Source organism: Pogona vitticeps, chromosome 6 (genome assembly GCF_051106095.1).
Source record: "Pogona vitticeps strain Pit_001003342236 chromosome 6, PviZW2.1, whole genome shotgun sequence".
In the NCBI taxonomy this organism is placed as follows: Eukaryota; Metazoa; Chordata; class Lepidosauria; order Squamata; family Agamidae; genus Pogona; species Pogona vitticeps.
In genome coordinates this window covers 11,856,714-11,878,695 of record NC_135788.1, presented here as the reverse complement: position 1 = coordinate 11,878,695, position 21,982 = coordinate 11,856,714, and positions in this window count along the sequence as shown.

Genomic DNA, 21,982 nt, shown 5'->3' with positions numbered 1-21,982 from the left:
CTCTGCTGACACCAATGCCTACCAGTGTACATGCTGCTTGAAAGATTCTGAGAGATCTAGTCCAAATTGTAAGGGATGCTTTAGCCATGGATGTCAGCAGATCCCACGTCTTGGGTCCCCAGACATTCTTGGACTATAAATCCCAGAAGCCTTCACCATTAGCTGTGATGTCTAGGAATTATTGTTCAAGAACAATCGGGGATCCAAAGTTGGGAATCACAGGCCTAGACAATCCTTCTATGGATTTCCTTCATGGGCCCAGATGAGTCTTCAATTCCACCTCTACAATCCTATGAATCTATGAAAAAAGAAGTCCTCCATGCTGTCCAGCACTTTTTCCAATGAGAGAACGGCCTCCTATGTCTCTTTTGGGCTTCTTCTAGAAGTTTCATTGAACATAGAGGGCCGTACTTCTGAGTAAGAGGTAGGACTGAAATTTATGTTTCAATGGTTAGAACCATTCAGATGCTGAAGTGCTCTCTCTGTACGCTATCTACTTAGCCCTTGCTGTTAGATCTAGGGACACATAGACCCCCATGAAGGGATCTAAGAAGCATAATAAAAACAATTTATTTCTCTTGATATTCCTCAGGTGTTTCAACAGAACAGAAACTTCATTTGGCTTGAAATTTCATTTTAGGTGAACACTCTGTAGCAGCCAAGGAAAGTGCCGGATGACTCCTCTCAAATAACGTTCCTAGTTTTACCTCAGTATTTTGAAAATCCTTGGGCATAATGCAAGGAGGAAGAGCTTCCAAAGTTTCCCTGAACTTTTACAGAAGGAATAATTAAAATCCAGTCCGTGTTTTAAAAACTACCAGTAAAAACTCTGCTTTTTCCAAAAGATGTTCAGATATAATTTTGGGAAAGACAGGAAAAAAGTGCCTCCTGCAGTAAATAATATTCTGATGCCGTTTTTTTAAAAAAATAACAATTAGAAAACATACCACCTTTGGTGGTACTGGCAAATCTGACTTCAAGAATGGAGATGACTGGTTTCATGAAACGTTGATCCTACTAAAGTTTTCATGGATGAAGAACCCCATTAAAGGTTGAGATTCCACATCTTCTCCATCAACTGAGGAGGTAACTCTGTACATCAGATAATTTATTCCCTGAACTAAATGAAATGTTTTCATGTCTTTAGCTTCCATTCTATCTTGCCTAAGTGCTGTAAGAAATACTTCAGCTCCAGAAGAGTGTGCACCTGTGACTTAAGCTTCTGTGCTACACACCAGCTTTCTTCCTGGGAGTCAGGGCTTCATCAATATCTATCTTTCCAAAGCAAGACTGTATGAAGCTTCTATCAGCTTCATAACAGACCCACAATGACATTTCTAGCTTCTCAGTGCCTATTGAATGGGCAATCAAAAGGTAGACCAGGCACTACTAGTAGATATGTGGGTGATTTGCAGTAGAGGCGGGCATAAACCGGTTCATCCCAGTTTGTCCCTGTTTGTAAAGGTGGCAGCACAGGCGTTGTTGCTCTCCCTCCTCGGGCTCAATCAGCCACTCACCAGGCCCAGCATGTGAGCTTCCTGCACCTTCTCAGCTGATTTTCCAGTCCCAGAAACAGCTCAGGCATCTCTGTCCCACCCTCCTTGTTGATCTCCCACTCCAACAATAGGGCAGGGCAGAGAAGACTGTGCTCTTGCTTATGACTGGGAGATTAGCTGAGGAGGTGGAAAAAAAACAAGGAAGAGGGACCTTTGGCTGAGGAGACGGGGAGGGAAGCAGAAGCATCTGTGCTGCTGCCTTTACAAACTGAGACGAACTGAGAAAAACCAGTTTGTGCCCATCTCTAGTTTGCAATCATTGTTTAACAACAGCAACAACAAACCACCAAAAGGACACTTTTCCTTTTTCTTCTCCCATCCCCTAAATTTTGAACTATTCATCCTGAAAATCTTTACTCTCACCTTGTTTGTGACAGTTCACTGATGCTAATGAAAGTGTAATGTACATCAGTGGTCCCCAACCTTGGACCTCCAGATGTTCTTGGACAGCAACTCCCAGAAGCCTTCACCACCACCTCTGCTGGCCAAGATTTCTGGGAGTTGAAGTCCAAGAACATCTGGAGGCCCAAAGTTGGGGACCACTGATGTACAATGTTGCTTTTTGGTAGCCAGATCCTGGCAATTCTGGTACAGGGAGCTCTCCATAGTACTGATCGTTAGCTGCTCCTAACCTTGCTTTGCCTGTACACATATACACTGTAGATTTCCACTTACAGTTGGAGAGGCATAGAAGTTTATCTCTCTATAATATTTCTGCTGCATCTTAAAGTAGAAAATAAGCTAAGCTCTGCAAATTTTTTAATTTTGAAAATTAAACAGTCTTTTGTTTGCAAGGGAAGACACATGATTAATACTAATTCAGTTTCTGTAGCCCACTTCCGCACACAATCTGTTTCTGTAATAAATAAAAAAAGAAAATAGAGCAAAGTGGTTTAAAATGTAATTATTAGTTCAATAAATACTCCAGATGCAAAGAGAGCAAGCTCTCTTTTCTCCCCATTTTAGTGCAGTATCTAAACTGCCAGCATTTCTTTCTGATCAGTTTATCACCATATAATTTAAATGCTCCTATCTTCCCAGAGAAAATGTATGATTAGCCACTTAAATACCCCCCCTTTTATTCTTTTAAACAATTGCAATAAAGAGCATCACTCTTCTGTATCAGAGATGATTCTGAATGAGAATTAGACAGCATGTGGACTGCAATTCTAAACAATCAGACCGAATAGATAGGAATTTTTAAAATATATAATTTTATTGAAATGCCATTGAGATACAGACATGGGCCATTTAAAAAAAAAAGAACCGCACATATCATGTGCAAAGCAGATTGTGCAGTAAATCAGATTCAGTACAATAAAAATGGAAAAGAAAAAGGAGTGGATGTTAGGGGGGAAAAACACCTCTCACACAAATTCAGCATCTCCAAGGACATATGTTTCTTGAAGAGTAACTATCTAGCAATTTTTTTTTAACCAAAGAGAGTTTTACAAGTTGTCAAGGGAGCATATTCAACTAAAAACTTTAAGGCCTATTGTTAGTCACAAATAAAATAGTCCCATTGACTCAGTTATTGAATGGTGACTCAACTCAAATCCCATTGATTCACCTGAAGGTCTGTTCTAGTCTGAACCCGAAAGAAGATTCTTGCTAAATAAATAAACCTTCTGGGTTGTATGAGGACTTTGGGTACAACTAAAGTAGGCCTTCTTATCACTCCTAAGGTAGGCACTGCTTTGTCCCTGCCTGCATGGTGTCACCACTGACAAGGCCCTTTATTGCAGTAATCTGTCTCAACTCAACAAAACGTGATGCTTACATGCCACCTCACAGTGGTTATAACACTCTCCAGACCATTTACAATTTAATTATGTACGTTACACATTGCCCCACCCCCAATGAGCTCACTGACCTCAGAAGGATGGAAAGTGGTGTGAACTTTGAGCCAACTACCTTGGATAGAATTTGAGCTGCAGTACAACTGTTTAGGGATGTGGTGGCGCTACGGGTTAACCCCCAGAAGCCTCTGTGCTGCAAGGTCAGAAGACCAGCTGTTGTACGATCAAATCCACACGACGGAGTGAGCTCCCATCGCTTCTCCCAGCTCCTGCTAACCTAGCAGTTTGAAAGCATGTAAAAATGAAAGTAGATAAATAGGTACCACCATGGTGGGAAGGTAACAGTGTTCCGTGTCTAGTTATGCTGGCCACGTGATTACAGAAACTGTCTACAGACAAACGCTGGCTCTATGGCTTGGAAACGGGGATAAGCACCACCCCCTAGAGTTGGACATGACTGGACTAAATGTCAAGGAGAAGCTTTACCTTTATCTTTACAGCAGTTTAACCACTGGGCTACAAGAGTCCTTCCTGCACTCTCCAAAATTAGAAATTGAATGTTCATACTGTATCCAAGGAAATGCTTCATGTTTCATTCACAAGCTCTACTTGGGCATAGGAATGTTCAAGTGGACCAGCTCAAGTCACTTTTCTCAGATCTATCCGGGCCCTATTTAGGCATTGCAACATGCAAGCACAGGAACCCATAGACCTACCCTCTCCATGGATCGTGTTATATATTCAGTGTTTGTTGCTTTCAACATTGTCTCGAAATGATGTAAGCCACCTTGGGTCCTTTCTTAAGGAGAAAAGCAGGGTTAAATCAATCAATCAATAAGCAAATAAATAAAAAAAATTAATTAAACTGTGCTCTGTGAATTTACCAGATTTCCTTTTAAGACTTTCTAAACTTGGAACCACAATAGTGTTCGTTGTGGGTTCCACAGTGGAATTAAATGCTGCCTGAAACATTCTATCCCCAGTTCCTTTGGTTTCCTTTAACCTCCAAAAGAGAGATTTCTTTTTCTTACAGAAGGAAGTAATTAGAAAGTGCATTGTGAGGATGAAGCTATCACAGAACCACTTAACTAATCAAATCTGATAGACAGTGATGTCATCTGTGCTATTATGGGCCACCGCTTGCTTATCAGAGGTATGCCTAAGAGAGAATTGTGTCTTACGATGTGACAAAAATTTATGACACAGCACCTTGGCAAGTCCTTAAGGTGCTACACAGTTATTTGTTGTACCCAGACAGGATTTTGGACATCTTCATCTGTGTTCAGAATTTCTCACTGACAGACTATAGGTGTCAGTATTTTTTGCCTTGCAGTTACTTCACAATGCAAAGTATAGGGTAAAAACATTTGAAATAATAATATACACAGGTCAAAATTCCATTCAGATACTATTTTTGTGCAACTACCTGTTATGTGTATAAGTAGGTGTGATGTACACCCTGGGTCCTTTGTTTATTTTGCCTTAAACACATGTCCACCCTCTGGATGTGTTTCTTCACGCTGCCACCAGGTATTATTCTGTCAATACCAAATAGATAGCTCTTAGACAGGTGTTGCCAATACAACAGGCTTATTGATATTATAGATGTTATGCAAATCACAGGAGAAAATCACAGATGTTTAGGATTATTCATTAAATATCGTTTGCTTTTACATTGTTTGGTATGTGTATTTATTCTGACTATTTATTCTCTATGCATTTGAACTCTTTCCTATTATTTCTAGCCTTCCAACTTTCCAATCTCTGTCATAACTTTCTCAATTCAATTTCCTAACTCTCTCCCTTCAGTTCCCTATCTGCAACCTATTTTTTCCAACTCCTCTCTCTAACTGTCTAACTAACTAACTGTCCTCCTGGTTCTACACCCCCCCCATCCTCTCATAGGCTCCTGCCCTTGAGCTCCTCATGATGGACAGGCGTGACATGGGGGTTCCACCACAGTAGATTTTTTCCAGACTTGCATAAGGAGGTATCTGGTACCCTCTTTGTCCTATTCATGCTGTGGAATGATCTCCAGCCTTTTGCCAGCAGGTCACAAATCACACCAAGCAGAGCAGGCAAAGTGTACTGGCCATAATATTTATTTACTTAATTAGATTTTTATCTAAGGGAAGTTGGCAAGATCTCTAACTCTGTACTGATGCACGGGTACAGATGTCTCTTTGTCCAAAACATTCCTCCCAATTTGCTAATACCTTTGTATAACATGACAGTGACACATATGGCTCGGCAAAACCATCAGTACGACCATTTTTGTTCTCTGCTTCCCGTTGCTGTGATCCTACTGTTTGGTTCTATACTCTTAGAGTGGTTCTTAATGTTGGGTTCAAGGACTCCAGTTTCAAAATCATTGTCCGGTATCAAGAGAACTCTAATTCTCAGTGTACCCAATATGGTGTTGTAAGAACAGTGAGCAGCAGCAAAGACCATCATGGTAGAAGATTAACAGTCAACATTCATCTTGTTTTTCTAGAAGATCTGGGAGAGGGGCATCAAATGGATAGCAGCCAGAGGACACCAGAAGGCATGGGGCAAGCCAATGGCCAGGACCAAAGAACAAACCAGGAGGTATTAGGGACTAAAAAACATTTCCTTAGTGCCTGAATAGGTTATAGCATCGATCAAGTATGTTCCACTGGTAGAGGAAGATCTTTGTACTTCTCTTCAACATCCACTGGGCATGAGCGAGCCCTGGGCAGGAAGAATTAGTTGAGGGTTTCAAGACACATCACAAAGATGGCTGCTATCTACAATTTGATGTTCAACCATCTATGGCATGAGAGTACAGCAGATCCCAGCATCTCCTGAACAGAAGGTACAGAAAATGCATGTAGACATGGCAATACAGTACTGGTCTTTAAATGAGATTTGTATCTTGACCTTCCTCCAATAAACTCAGCACAGGATATATAGGGATCGTTCCATTTTCTTTTCCTGACAGTACCATGAAACAGGTACCCAGAGATCTTCATGATGGAAAAGGAATTCAAACCCAGGCGTACACAAGTGCACCAAGTCCTGTCCTTTATCCTCAACATCATACTGACCTTTAAAGCTTGCTGCTCTGTCGTTACAACCACATTATTTGTGGTTGCTGGTGTTCCCCCCTCCTACACACACACACACACACACACACACACACACACACTTACTTCATCAAAAGTCTTCCATAAGTCTTGAAATATTTTCTTGAAAATAATAATAAAAAAAGTGAAAAATAAAATAACCTCTAAGGTTATTCAGAAATGACAGTGCAATTATCGTGGGAGAAAAATCCAACCTGAGTCCATTATTATCACCAATTTCATTTTGAAGCACTTAGGGAGATTTGACAGATGAAAGGAATGGTGAGGACTGAGGTGCTAATTCTTCAACATTATGCATTTTGGCACTGCCTTTCACCTGACAACAATTACTTCTCAAACTAAGGAAGGCATGGCCGCGATATAATTAGAAGATGCTTGAGTTAGCAAAGGCGATTTGCCACCACCCCCCTTCACGTTTTATCAGATCACAGTCCTTTCAGACCAACAAGCCCTGTTTCCTGAATATGTTATGTATAAATCAAAATCTATTAGGCTTGGCCATGACTAGAATTGCAGCAACAACCAGAACAGCAACGGCTAATAAGCTCGTAGTTTTCTGAGGAGATTGAAATCTCGATAAGTCTTCCCCACCCCACCCCCTTCCATCTACTGCTTTGCTTCCAGAAAATAGCTTTAGCAAAGCCTGATAATGTTAATTTGGCAGGGGGGATACAATCAACAGAATCCCTCATCAGTAATGTTTCTAAACTATGGACAAACCCATCCCAAAGTCACTAGTAGAATAACCACTACAGAGATTGTGCAGATTTCCAGCTTGTTTGGGTTATTTAAGAAATGTTAGTTTTATGGAATTTTTGTGAAATTCATTCATAAGTCATTATAACATATTTAAACTCCCATATTTATTTATTTATTTATTTATTTATTTATTTATTTATTTATTTATTTATTTATTTATTTATTTATTTATTTATTTATTTATTTATTGGCTGTCTTTAAAGTTCAAACTGATTTTTTCCCAACCTTTTCTGACATTCTTAATTATTCCTTTAACACTCAGTCTGTAGACTATTCTCCACAAATATTTTCTCCTTGATTCTCTGTTGTTGTTGTTTTGCGGGGGGAGGGGGCAAATGGACAGTTCTCTTATTCCAGATTACATATCATCATCCATCCATCCATGTGCCTTGTTGCAGACCATGGAATCAGCCCCCAGCTATTAACTTGTTGCAATGCAGAAAAAAAACACAGCTAATTATGTTACTTGATGCAGCCCTTTTTTCATTATTTTCCATAACTTTAAAACAAAAATACCTTAGGATTGGTAAGAAATTGGCCTAAAACATGGAAATCATGCCAAAATGGCTTAACCTGCCCTTTAAAATTACTTTGAACGTAACTAGAACATGTTACTTCTGAAATAAATAAAGGAACTATGTTATTTCTCTGTGTGTTGTTTTTGTGATTATTTGATATGGATAAAGACAAAGGAAGTTGGATTATACTGAGACAGGTCCTTGCTTCTTCTTGCGCCAAACAGTTAATTTTGACTGGCCTGAGGAGTTCTTCAGGGCTTCAGGCACGATTCTTCTTAGCCTACCTGGAGATCCTTGATATTCCCTCATGGCCTCCTCTTTAAGTGGAAAACAGGCCTGGTCTTGCTTCGCTTCAGAAACCAGTTGGGAATGGGGTGGTACATTGACTTTACCTGTTATATAGTGGCAAGTAAGTATGTTACTTATAACTTGGCATTTCTAAATTCCACCTCAGCATGTCAATACTGCCTTCCCGTGAGGAGATGGCATTGTTTTGGTAGCAAGTGATGGAAAATATATCTGCCTGAGAACCTCCAGAGTTGCTGTTAGACCAGTGATTCCCAACTGAGGATCCCCAGATGTTCTTGGCCTAAAACTCCCAGAAGCCTTTATGACTATCAGTACTGGTCAGGATTTCTGGAAGTTGTAGTCCAAGAGCATCTGGGGACCCAAAGTTCAATACTAGACTCAGGCAGCCGGCTCAAGGTTGATCTTCTATCCTTCCAAAGGCAGTAAACTGAGTACCCAGCTCGCTGGGGGGGGGGGAGGGGGGCAATGTGTAGCCTGCATAATTTAAATTGTAAACCATCCAGAGAGTGCTTTAAGCACTTTAAGGCAGTATATAAGCAGCACACTTTGCACTTTGTTTAGGAGAATAATATTCTCCACTAGAGATGGGCATGTGCTGAACCAGCAGTTTGTGTCAGTTCATCTTTTGGTCAAACAGTTGTTCCGTGCTTCCAGCCCCGCCTCCTCCAGCAGTCGCCCACTCTGAGGCAGCACCCAGAGGAGGCGGGGCAGCAAAGCCAGGGTGCTGCTTCTAACTGGGCACTCACCGGAAGAGGTGGAGCCAAAAAAACAAAGCAGAATGAGCTGCTGGTTCAGCAGCTTGTGCCCATCTCTCATCTTTGCTCTCATCTTTGATAGGAAGGCAAAAGTCTGACCTTAAACCATCTCTCACCATAGATTTAAGCCTGGTTTAGGGGCCACACATATCATCTAGTCTGCTTTCACTTTCCACAATGTGGTGATGTTCACATAAACGGGTTAACAGCTAACTCTAATGGACTCTTGTAGTTTGCATGCAGAAAGCCCTCCTCGTCGTTGTAGTAATGGTATGCAAATTGCTCCTCTGGCGCTGCATAATTACCTGCGCATAATCACCTGAATGCAAAAGGGGATTCAACTTCCTAATTGCATTAAAATTTATTCAAGTAATTAAAGCCAAAGCATTGTAACTAAGAACTTGCAAACAAAATAACTATTAGACAAATGAGAATGGAGGTGGGCCAGGAAGATTCTTCCAGCACTCCCAGGGTTGTTTAATAAAAAATCAATAAGAATTGTTCTTTAGTGTTTAGGAAATAATCTTTATTCTCTATTAACAGAGACCGAGCTGGTTTTAGAAATACTCAGAATCATGAAACTACAAGTTTCACAAATCATACAAAAAGGGGGGAGTAGATGGATCAGTATTTCCAGCTTGTCTCCGTTTCACAGGTTAATCTGTGCTATCGCTATTTTTACTTTAACCAGCAACTGTTTTAAAAAGACTGTTTTAAAAAGGCTAAACATGTCCAGTTCTTTTAGTATTTCCTCATAAGGCTTGGTTTCCTGTCCCCTTATCATCCTTGTTGCTCTCCTCTGAACTTGAGCTTTATCAGATTGCTTCTTGGGAGCTCCCAAATTTCAAAGGACAGTAGCTTAGTGGAAGAGCCCATATCCAGTTCCTGGCATTGGTAAGGTAAAGGTAAAGGTTCCCCTTGACAATTTTTGTCCAGTCATGTTCGACTCTAGGGGGTGGTGCTCATCCCCGTTTCCAAGCCATAGAGCCAGCATTTGTCCAAAGACAGTCTTCCGTGGTCACATGGCCAGTGCGACTTAGACACGGAACGCTGTTACCTTCCCACCGAAGTGGTCCCTATTTATCTACTTGCATTTGCATGCTTTCGAACTGCTAGGTCCTGGCATTGGTAAGGACAGCTAAATTGGCCCTGTCATGCTTTCTAACATGTTCCTTCTCTCATAAATACACATTCCCTTCATCCCATTTCTGCATTAGTTTGCAGAAAGGTATCAGTAAAATCAACACAAAATTTTGTACACATTTTCCTAAGGGGAGTTTTATATGCAATTTTCCTTTAATATATGTATTTTTGTGAGCAATTTCCCCTAATATATGCCTTTCGTTGGCAATTTCTCCTAATGTGTGCATTTGTGTGGATACTTTTTTTTTCATCAGAGAACTGCATTTCAAAACTCAGAGATGAGCAGAAAAAGCAAAGCATAATTGCACACCAGTTTGCCGACTGTTTTGGGGGATGTGAATTAGGTCACTTCACATAAAAAATCATGAATCAAAGAAATTTCTTCTCTTTCTGGAGAAATTCAATGCCTCCTGAAAGGGCTGGGGAAGATCTCTAATACATCGGAAAGCTACTGCTAGTTAGTGTAGACTGAGCTAAACATATGAATGGACTGGCTAGGTGGAAGGCATGAACTTGTATACTTATGTGCTTTTGTGTATAAACAACCAGGTTCTTGTTGTTGTTTAGTCATTGAGTCATGTCTGACTCTTCATGACCCCATGGACCAGAGCACACCAGGCCCTCCTGTATTCCATTGCCTCCCAGAACTGTGTCAAATGCATGCTGGTTGCTTCGATGACACTGTCCAACCATCTCATTTTCTGTCGTCCCCTTCTCCACATTTTCCCAACATCAGGGTCTTTTCCAGAAAGTCTTCTCTTCTCATGAAATGGCCAAAGAACTGGAGCGTCAGCTTCAAGATCTGTCCTTCCAATGAGCACTCAGGGTTGAGAATCCATGGTGCTTTCAATTAAAAGATCTTTGGAGGGAACTAGGTTTGGGAAAGAGCTCAATGCCTAAGATGGATCTTGGTGTTTTGATACCATTAAGAGGAAGCTGGTTAGAGATTGGGTAGATTTCACACAGTCTAAAGCAATTGTTTTCAACCTCTGCCCCCTCCCCCCCTGCCGATGTATTGGACATCTACTCCCAGAAACCCTAGCCCTTATAGCTAATGGTCAGGGATTCTAAGAGGTGATGTTCAAAACAATTAGAAGACCAAATATCCAGAACCACTTGTTTAAGGATATCTTCATGTGTCTTTAGAATAGGTAGGGCATGGAATGATGTTAACTTGGATGGAAAAGTTAGGGTTGAGGTTGGGGCTGGGGCTTGGCCTAGGTTGGAGTTAGGGTTAGGGTTAGAGTCAATGTTGCAGTTGATAATGGTGCTAAGTTTGGTATTAGCATTAGGGAATAGGTCAGGACTATACATAGTTTTGGAAAGTGGAAAGTGGAAAGACTCATGGTTTTCTTTCTATTTTCCTGATTCTGCAGGCCATTGCTAACAATAATCTTCTACAATTTCTAACCATCTCATGATTAACATGTTTGAAAAGGACCAACTAGCTCCTCCTGTCTCCATCATCACTTTGTTCCTGAAAACGTCTACTGACAGGTAGACTCTTGGCATGAGTCTTTTTCATGCTTGTCTGTACAGTCTAATGGCTATTCCTGGCTGTTGAAAAGATTGCTTTTGATGAATCAGGTTTATTATTTTTATGTTTCATCATGGTTTGTTATTTTTAATAGGCATGGGTACTCTTTTCAGATAAAAATGCAATACGGACCAAAACAACCATATCTGTGCAATTTTCAGGTGGTTGTTGTAGTAGTTATTGTTGTTAAAATGTGTATACTACTCCCATTACTGCTAAAAGCACTATTCTGGGTGGTTTACAATAAACATAAAAAAAAATCGTAATAGAGTAATATAAAAAAAATAGACAATCTAAACATATAAACGATAAAATAGAGGGCACCAGAGCAATAATGAAACCAAAAAAGAGAGAGAAATAGGAGTAAAATAAATAATAAGAAGAATGATAAGCAGATGGAGGTGTATGATCTACCTAACTCAATTAGGGTCAGAATGGAGTGGAACAAATAGCAACTGTTCACTCCCAGGGGCAAGCAACACCACAATGCATCCTATTTTGCAAAGGGTCAAAGAAGAAGGTGAGTGGTAGCTGAAGCCCTCAATAGTGCCTAAGGTCACCCTAGACGGTCCAGCCACTGAGCTACTGTATTAGGGAGAACCCACAGTGAAATCACCCTGAAATAATATGACATTACTGTGCAGCATACTCATTGTTACATAGCCCCTCCGGGGCGTAGCCATTTACATCTTCCCCCCACCCCCATTTCTGGGATTTTAAACTAACTTACTTACTTACTTACTTACTTACTTACTTACTTACTTACTTACTTACTTACTTACTTACTTACTTACTTACTTACTTACTTACTTACTTACTTACTTACGAATACATAGGGATAATGTCATGGAACAGTGTACAAAGCTGGTTGAAATGTCTCTTAAAAGGTACAGGGCTGGTCTGCCATGATCTCTCTTGGGATACAGAACAGGCTGAGGGCTTCCACGTACCCCTATATTTAGCAAGTGTTTTCATTGTACAGAAGGACCATGATATCCGTGGGGAATGGGTTCCAAGCCCCTCCTGTGGATGCTGAAAAATGCAGAAGTATTAAATGATATACATTGCCTAATCTCTGGTCCCTTCTAGTGGCCAGTTCTGATAAATACACCCGGGAAACACAAAAATAGGTATTTCTGCATTTTTAATTTAGTATTTTCAGCCAGTGAGTAAGTGTATCAACAGATAGGAGGGGCCTCCTCTAGTGTGTCTTTACTGCAGTTCATTCTGTGATTTTATTTTTTTTTTAAGCTAAAACAGTTCTTATACCAAATAAGAACAGATACTATTAAAAAAAAGATGGCCTTCCCATTGCATTTAAAATGTCAATTCATTGCTCTCCTTTTACTCAGCATGCTTTTCAACCATCTTTGGAAGGCCCCCATGTTTTATAAGTCTTCCTTCTGGGACTGTGGTCAAGGAGCAAAGTATACCCAATAAGATTTGAAAGAAGAAGCATAAAGAAAAAGAAGAAAGAAGGAGACAAGGGAGGCGGTATGATCTGAAAAGACCTAGAGGTGAGAACTGGCCGTTCTTGCCATAATTAACAGAATGTTCTGCCCATGTGATATAAAAAAGACATTGATGCTTTGTGTTCCTGATCACTCACATTGTTTTTTTTTTTTCTGTTTTAGGAGGATTTCACCATTTTTGACTAATTAATTCTTTTTCTTCCCCCTTTCCTTTTCATCTTGAGCTCTCGCCTCCACTTTTTTTTCTTAATTTCAGTTTGGTACCGATCTGAGTTTCTGACCTTGATATCCTTTGCTTAAAAAGAAACAAGTGTCGAGAGAGAAAAAATGGAAACATCAGACAGAAATTGAACCTAGAAATGTGTGGTTTGACAATATTTTTCCTCCAGTAGTAAGATGTAACATGTAACTGTTGCCACTGACAGTTCAGCCTAGTTGAACTGATCCAGATATGGTCATGATTTAAGCCCTGTTCTGCCATTAGGTATCTGATGATTATCAAGATTTTTAGATAAGAATTACTACCCCTTCCTTCTCTGTCATCCGTTTCTCTGGTAAAGAGCAACACATCTGAAAAGGATAAACTCAGCCTCTGGTGTGGGCCCTACATGTGAATCCTGAAAAAACTTGGATTCTTGCCTACATATAGAACCATTTACGCATGTCAACAATAATCAATAGGTAATGACCAAACAGGGCTGTAGTAGCACAGCTTCGAGGTTTTAGTACCACGTCTTTGTCCAGCTGTTTATCCATCTTTATCTTTAGTTATCTTTAGAACTATAGTGCCGTTTCTCAGACAAATCAGTCTTGTTTCTCACACCTCTTACTGTTGTTCTTCATGCTACCTGTCAAGCCATTCCCAACACTTGGAGATGGTCCAAGATAATTTTCGTAAGACTCATGGAATGTTTGGAGGTGGGGTCATACCGTTGTATCTTTCCCCCCGCCCGCATTTCATATAAACCTATCAGAGCATTCATAACCTCAGATTGGACCTTGTAGTTAGAATCATTCTCAGCATGGCTGGTCATGATTGTGGAGTTGTGCCATTATAATGGCTTGGTGTTGAATGTGTAATCAGGACCAATTAGCTTTACAAAAGGCTTGTTCTGGATTGGTCGTTGATAAAGATCAACACAACCACAAGCATTTATTATGGTTCCTGATTACCACTGCTATATGGACTGTCACAAAGAGTCCATGACATTTAAAACTTCCCACTCTATCACAACCTAGCAATGCTCAGGATTCTTCAGTCAATATGACTGATGGCCATGCCAGCTGAGTTGCTCTGAGAGCTGTCACCCCAAGTTTTCACAGCAGACATTTCAGATTAATGGCTGAGGAAATGAAAATGGTAAAGATTGCCTCTAGACACTCACCGGTCGCCTTGCAGTGCATGTGTCTGTCATCACTGACATTGTGCCAATTGTGGAAGTAGCCCAGCTGGCATTTCCCTGCCTCACCTGGCAGCTGACCGTCCAGCAGCTCAGAGGGGAGAGTTTTCATCCCATCTCCTTGCTGGAGTGGTTGGCTGCGCAGGGAGGCAGGGAAGCAATTGGCGTGGCAATTGGCCAGGCTACTTCCATAGTAGGCGTGATGCCGATGATGATGGACACATGCACCGCACAGTGATCAATGAGTGGACAGGCCAAATTCTGGAGGGAGGAAACAGATCTCCATGGCACCTGTGGTGTTGTGCCCAGGGAGAAGAGTACAAAGAGCCCATGTCTAATCCTCATTACCATCACTGGTGAGCTTTATCAGGGAGGGAATTGTCTGACTCCAGTGGGCCACAGTACGCTCACAGAAAGCTGCTAGGAATGTCTTTAGTGCTGAGGAGTCTCCTGCCAAACATTCTAGGGACACACTGGGCACTTTGGACTGCCTTTGCATCTGCTAGATGTAGAGACCCTTTGGTCCTCGAACACCCCATATCTTGAGCTTGTCACCTACATCGGCTGGGAGCAATCACAGGCATTTCCTTTTTCATTGTGTTCAGTGGAAACAAAAACTGTTGGGAAAGAACAGGGGGAAAGACTGTGATTCACTGGCTGCTGTATGCTGATCACTGGCTGCTGTATGCTGACCAGGATCAGAACGTGTTGGTGACCTTGGCAGAGGTCATACATACCCTTTACTCAGTCCAAGAACAACTAGCGATGGGGAATGTTACTGTGGTATACAAAACCCAGAAACTCTTAGCCAACAAGGTAAATTTCTATTCCTAGTAACAATTCTACTTCTCCATTCTGAACAGATTGTTATTTTAATTCATTACTTAGTATGAGTATGAGAAAACAAGACTTTCTGTATCTAGTTTCACAACATTCTAAATTTAGAAGTAGTGTCTTCTGAATTTCACTAGCCCATTAATGTTGTGTGTTCTTTTATAATCCCAATTAACAGAGGGGTTGCTTCTTTTATGACCTGTGCTGGTCATTGGGGCCTCTCTTTTTTTTAATCATCTGGAACATTGTCTCAGGCGGTGATCAGCACCATCATGAATTGCCCCCAGTTAGCTTGATAAAAAGCTATTTGATAACTGCAGAAATCGTTTCTGTTCTATGCCTCGAAGGCCAAGAGTGAAAAAGAAGGAGGGAAAACGAATGTAGAATTAGCCGCTCAGTAAGATTTCCATCAAGATGTGGGAAGGGAAGACATTGATTGAGACACGTCGGCGTTTCATTAGCATTGTTTGTCTTTGAGAAAGTTCTTGTCGAGCTGACGGATGACGAGATGTTGCAGAATGAAGAGAAAATGAAATAACTGCTGCAAAAAATAGAAAAATAATGAAGGACCATACCGTTAACGAGTAATTACATTAAGATTGATATCACTTAGCAGAAGAGCATTACTTCATATTTTCCCCCCCCCAAAAAAAACGCTTGATTATTTAGACAGCACACCAAGAGGTTTCTAAGTTTGAAACATCATTAAATATCTCACAATTATAACATTAGCACAGTCTGTGAAGGTTTTACATGCTCAAAATAGATTCCATGTTTAGAGTTTGGAGAGACACCTCTCATTATCAACCTCAACAGCAATCCTGAAACAACACACCAGCAGAGCAGGAAACAATGTATTGATGTGGGACTTTATGTACCTAAGTGTGCATGTATGAGAGGCAGGAAATGTTTTTGACTTACAAAGGAGAGTTTTAGCCCATGTTGTTCATTTTGCCTGGAAAACCATGGTCGTAACATTTCTTTGTCACAGCTATGAGTTGTCCTGAAAATTTCCGCCTCATTTTACAGCAAAATGCAACCATTTCACCGCACTTATTCCAAGGTATGAGACCTGCTTGATCATTTTTCTCATAGAGCTTAGAGAACAACTCCCAGCATTGTGGTAGCTTTGTTGGATGGAAGAACTTCTACGAATTGCAGTTCAAGAAAGTAACCAAGAGCTGGTTTATCAGATTAAGGCTCAACTGGAACAGTGGATACTAGGATTTTTTAAAAACTACTTGGATTAAGTTCATGGAATGGAAAAGCTACATTCAACACTTCTTTCTTTCTTTCTTTCTTTCTTTCTTTCTTTCTTTCTTTCTTTCTTTCTTTCTTTCTTTCTTTCTTTCGAGTGTTGCGTAATTTAATACTATGGACATATAAATAAAATTAAAAAACAAACTAAAATGTTAAGATAATTTGACTACTTTTTTCCTATGGGCTACTTCCATAGGATTATCTTGGTCATTTGCTAGATCTTCTTTCGTACATGAGGTGGGACATAAATTGCATGCATATAGGTGCTGCATTGATTGATTTTCTCCACAGTCACAGAAAAAATGTCCTATATCCAGGTAGTTCCATTTTAACTATTATTCTTTGATCTTCCTACTTCACTTTGAAGTCTCTTAAGTGATTTCCAGACAGTCCAGCTAGAGTCTTGTCCTGGGGAGGCGGGGACGAGAGGCAGAGGGCTAGGAATTGTGAGGAAGTGGACAGAATGCCCATTTTTTTTCTACGAGCTGTATAGATTGCAGCTCATTGCAAAGTATAACAGACAGATTAATGAAGAATGTTTTTTTAGGTGCAGTCGCTTCCTTTCTAGAGACAGTTGTATGTGTATCGGGGATGGAATAACTGCTTTTTTCCATTGCATTATATAAGAAATGCTCTGCTAAGTAAGAACAAGAATCTATCCAGTACATAGGTGTTTATTTAATAAATGTGGATACTTCTTACAATACAAAAACATCATGCTAACAGAACAAACACAACACATTATTTCTAAAAGTGTAAAGTGTTCCATTCTGCTTATGCATATCTGTTGTTTTCCAGAGAAGTGGAAAATGTAGTCGAGGAAGCAGCAGTTTGTGGCCATTCCTGAGTGTTTCAGGTGATGTGCTGTCTTCTTGCTATGAAGACCTAGGATGTGAAAGAGTGTTTGCCAAGACTTATCAAACCCACTCACTCTGATCCCTTTTTACAGGAGGGAATAAATGATGCTGCCATCTACAGCTGTCAACCTATTGCAGCTAGACTCTAGGAGGGTAAATGCAGTCTTAGATCACAGGTGAGCTTTCTCGTCCTGCATGTCTGTTGACGTCATGATCCATGAGGAGCAACAAGGAGATCACAAGGCAAGAAGAGGGTCCAATGATGGTGTCACAACTTCTTAGATCATGGTCTGTGCTTCTGTGAAAAAGGGATCCTGGCAAGAGATTACCAGAACACAAAGCAAGGATTATTTTTTTTTTTTTAAAGGTTAGCCTAAACTCTTTGGAAGGGGAATATGATTCAACAGATAATTGTAGAAATTTGGCAGGATAAGACTTAGGAGTGGAATGAAGGATGTAAGATACAAAAGGAATAGACTAAACAGAAAAATAAGAGGAAGTACATTACATATGACAAATGTTCGCACTTGTCCCGTGTGGGCATCCATGACTGAGCATAAAAGGTTGCTGAAGAGCATTTGGGGGGAAATGAAAGGAAACAGAAATAATAACATGACTGTGTCGGCATGCTACAGACCTCCAATTCAGACTTGAACACAACAGTGATGTTTTTCTAAATCAGATTACAAACACTGAAATAGGCATGTAACGTCAAACAAATTCATCACTTGCCTTGGTGGCAACTTCATCTTCCAGAAGATGCAAGACGCAGCAAGAGGGCCAACTGTTCTGTACCTGGTCCCCAACAACAGAGAAGAACTGGTTGAGAATGTGAAGAACAGGAGTTGTAGTACAGCACGACCTGAAAAACTACATCTTCCCCCATCATTGCTTTAAGATGTGCATCAGATGTGCAGAAAGCCATCCATTCCTCTGTCCTTTGTATCCAGTAAATGGAGGTAGGCGGAAGTGGCATTGCATTTCACAAACATGGTGCATTAGGTTGTTAGAGCGGTTTGTAAATAGAGCATCTGCTGTTAATTCATGCCCACTAGAATCTATACAAGAATTATCATTTGTTTCATTGGGATGTGGATTGGAAGAATTTCCATCTGATTTATGTCTCTGGGTTTATCTTATTCATAGGACATATGAGATGCACGTGCTGTTTCGAAAAGCCTTGGGATACATAGCTTCAAAGGCACTCTAGAAGAACAGTTGTTGTTCTTACTGGAAAACCCTGCAACAAGGCAGATTAAACATTCAATTAAACAGGAAATGTGCCTGTGTAAAAAAAAGCTCACAGGAAGAGGCTTAACAATGTTCATGTTTATGAGCTGTTAAAGCCTTTGAAATTAATCACTCTTAAAAAAAATACTCTCTTCTTTTGCTTGCAGGTAAAAGACTCATCTGTTTCCATTCTTGTGCAATGTCAGTCTTCTTCAGTATAAAAATAAAGATATTTACCTTTTGAGGATTTTGTGAACACAGGTTTGCTTTTTGGGGTTTTTTTTTAGCTGAAAAATTAAAACCACCGTGTATTGTTCTGTGATTCATCATATGCCCTCAAGCACATTGAGAAGCTATCCATATAATAGCTTTATAAATGTAGTCTAACAAAAATTATTCCAGTATTAATTAATATTTCACAAATAATATACAGATGGGCTTCTCCATTTCTGTGAACCAGGGGTGAATGATGATCCCATGTGTAAATGCCTGAAACATCACTGACATTATGAGAATTAGAGATGGGCATGAACCTCAGTTTGGAGGTCTCTGTTGGTTTGTACAGAAAGACCACAGTTGTCACATATTTTCTTCCTCTGCCTCCCCAGCCAACAACCCACTCACCAGTCTGGGGGCATTCCTCTTCTCCTTCTCTTTGGCTGTTCAACCAGTCCCTGGCAGGAGCACGGGTTTGCCTGTTCTGCCTCTTTGTCTGAGTGGGTGATCGGCCAAGGAGGTGGGGCAGGGAATCCCATGCTCCTGCCAGAGACTGGTCAAACAGCTGAAGAGGAGAAGGAGAAGACGCCATGCCAGCTGGTGAGTTGGTCATTGGATCCAGCCAAGGAGGTGGGGGAAGGGAACGCACGGCAGCTGCCACACATACGAAGCAGCACCAACCTCCAAACTGAGGTTCATGCCCATTTCTAACGAGAATGTCATTGGCATAAAGGAAATAATCACAAATGGCAGGATTTGACTCTAAGAATTTCACTTTCACCATACTTCTCATTTCTCTAATGTAAGGATGCAAATTTTTGCTAGCAAGCCCCTCTTTCAGTTCCTTTCCATGTCATCCTTCAAAAGTGGATGAGCAGAACAAGTGATAGATGCTTAAAACTGAGAACTATCCTCAAGCATAGAGGGAGACATTTGGTCCCATTCGCATCAGCACTTCCATTGTCCCACGACCACTATATAGAGCGTGATGAATTTCACAAGGCAGTGCCTCTGATACTGATGACCACGGTTCATAGAAAATCAGAGTTCCAACTCATATGGAGAACTTGCAAGGAATCCCAAGCACTTTGTCTTCAGATGCCACCCTCCACTTATGGAGAGGTGTTGAAACCAGAGACAAAGAGATAATCCTGGGATCTTCCTTCTGCATCTGGAAGTCATCCATGATTTTAATGCCTGGAGTGGGCTACTCTATTAGGGATGATAGAGTATTCCTCCCATATTATTAACTTCCATACAGTCAAGCTGGAGTTCACTTGTCATGTGGTCTTCTTCAGAGCACAAAGCCTGAAAATGGACCTCCTGAGGTCTGGTAGGTTTGATAAAGCGTAGATCCTATTCGAAAACTCCAAAGAATATGAGAAAAGAAATTGCATCATGGCAGTTTTCGGTTCCTGACCTGTTAACCAGTAGGGTAGCGAAGCTTACCCTCTGGGACAATAAAATCCAAATACTGAAATTGTTAGTTGCAGCTATGATGTGAGCCTATTGCCACTAGGAATGCTGCTCTGTCATGAAGGAGGGTGGCTCCTGTAGCAGAAAAAGACAGCTGCCCCCATTTGTTTAGAATGGCTAAATAGTCACAGCCTGTAGCTTAAGACTCAGAATGCGGGATAAAGTATTATTTCCAGTGGCTAAAAATGATGGGCTCCCACTTGCACAGCTCAAAGTGATGAGATGATGCGCCCATGCGGGTAGACACAGCACAGTCTTAGCTGCAAAATCAACTCCATGTTTTCCCCATCATGTGTCACAGATGAGTATTTACTCAAAGCCTATAGAGAGAAACAGAGAATATCCTTCTGTGGGGTTTTCATGTTCAGGACTTCAAACACCAGATTTATTATCGCTGTTATCGCACTGAAGCCTGAGAAAAATACTATCTTTTGTCTGCAGGCAGCAGATTTGGGAAAATGTCATCCTTTTCAGAACATCCAATGCAGGGGATTTCTCAGAAATAATATTTTCTAAACTCTACATCTACTGCTGTTTCGTAAGAGGCACAGTTTTAATTTGCGGTTATCATAACAATCTTTTGTGCTTGATGGGACTGTAGAGGTGTGTCTTTCTGCAGTTGCTCCATCCATGTGCTTTCCGAGTACCATTTTACTTTTGAGACAGTGAAGAAGAGACAGCCTGAGTAGGATTGAGAAGGCTCAGTTTCAAGTCCACATTCAGTAGTGGAAACAGAAAATGTTGCCATGTGGTTGATCCATAGAAACATTTCCAATATGTGTTCTACGTACTTCAGTCTTGTCAGTGCATGAGAGTGGCTGCTGTGCCTAGTGACTTCTCAGATCCTTTCCTGAAGGTAGTATAAAATTAGCATACAGAGGTCATTTTATGAATCAAATGAAATTAAGGCAGAACATTGTACATAGACTACTGGGTAATAGATATTATTCTTTTGGAGCAAAACAGAAAGCATCTAATAATTATTATAACCTTGTGCCATCAAATCAATTCTAACTTAGAGCCATCCTTTTCAGGGTTTTCTAGGGAGAAGTGGTTTGCCATTCCCTTCTTCTTGGGGGTAGCTTTGAGACTTTGTAGCTTGCTCAAGGCTGACTACCCAGGAAGCAAAGTGATGAATCAAACTCCCAACCTCTGGCTCTGCAGCCAGATACCTTCACCACCAGGCTATCCAGGCAGCTGGCAAAATCTAACACCTTGAAAAGTAAGTAGTTTTATTTGCCACAAGTTTTCAGAGGCAGCAACCCATTTTATATATATTTAAGAATTGCCAGAAACTAAGCTACACAAGAGTCTTTCCTTCCCCCCCCCCAAAAAAAGCGATGTTCATGTTTTTAACAAAATACTCTAGTGTTTTGTTATTGCTTTATGGTTTTATTATTTAGTTTTAATGTGGTTCATGAGTTTTAACACTGTGATATTGTAAAACACTCTGGGATGGTGTCAAACCGCTGATGGCTCAATCTCAAGGGTGCTGTGAATCCACTCTGCATTTTAGTTTGCACTTTATGGGAGTTCTCCATGGTGCTGAACCTAATTTGAGGCTAAGATTCAGTATTATGGATAACCCCTGTAAATGTGAATTAAAACTCAGAGTGGATTCATAGTATTAGAGTCTCCAGAGGCCACTGATCTAGGATTTTTTGAATGAAAAGCAATATAGAAATGTATAAATAAATTGATTAATAAACTTATGCTTGGAAGTCAGAATTTAATACAGTTGGCTGTCCTAAGTG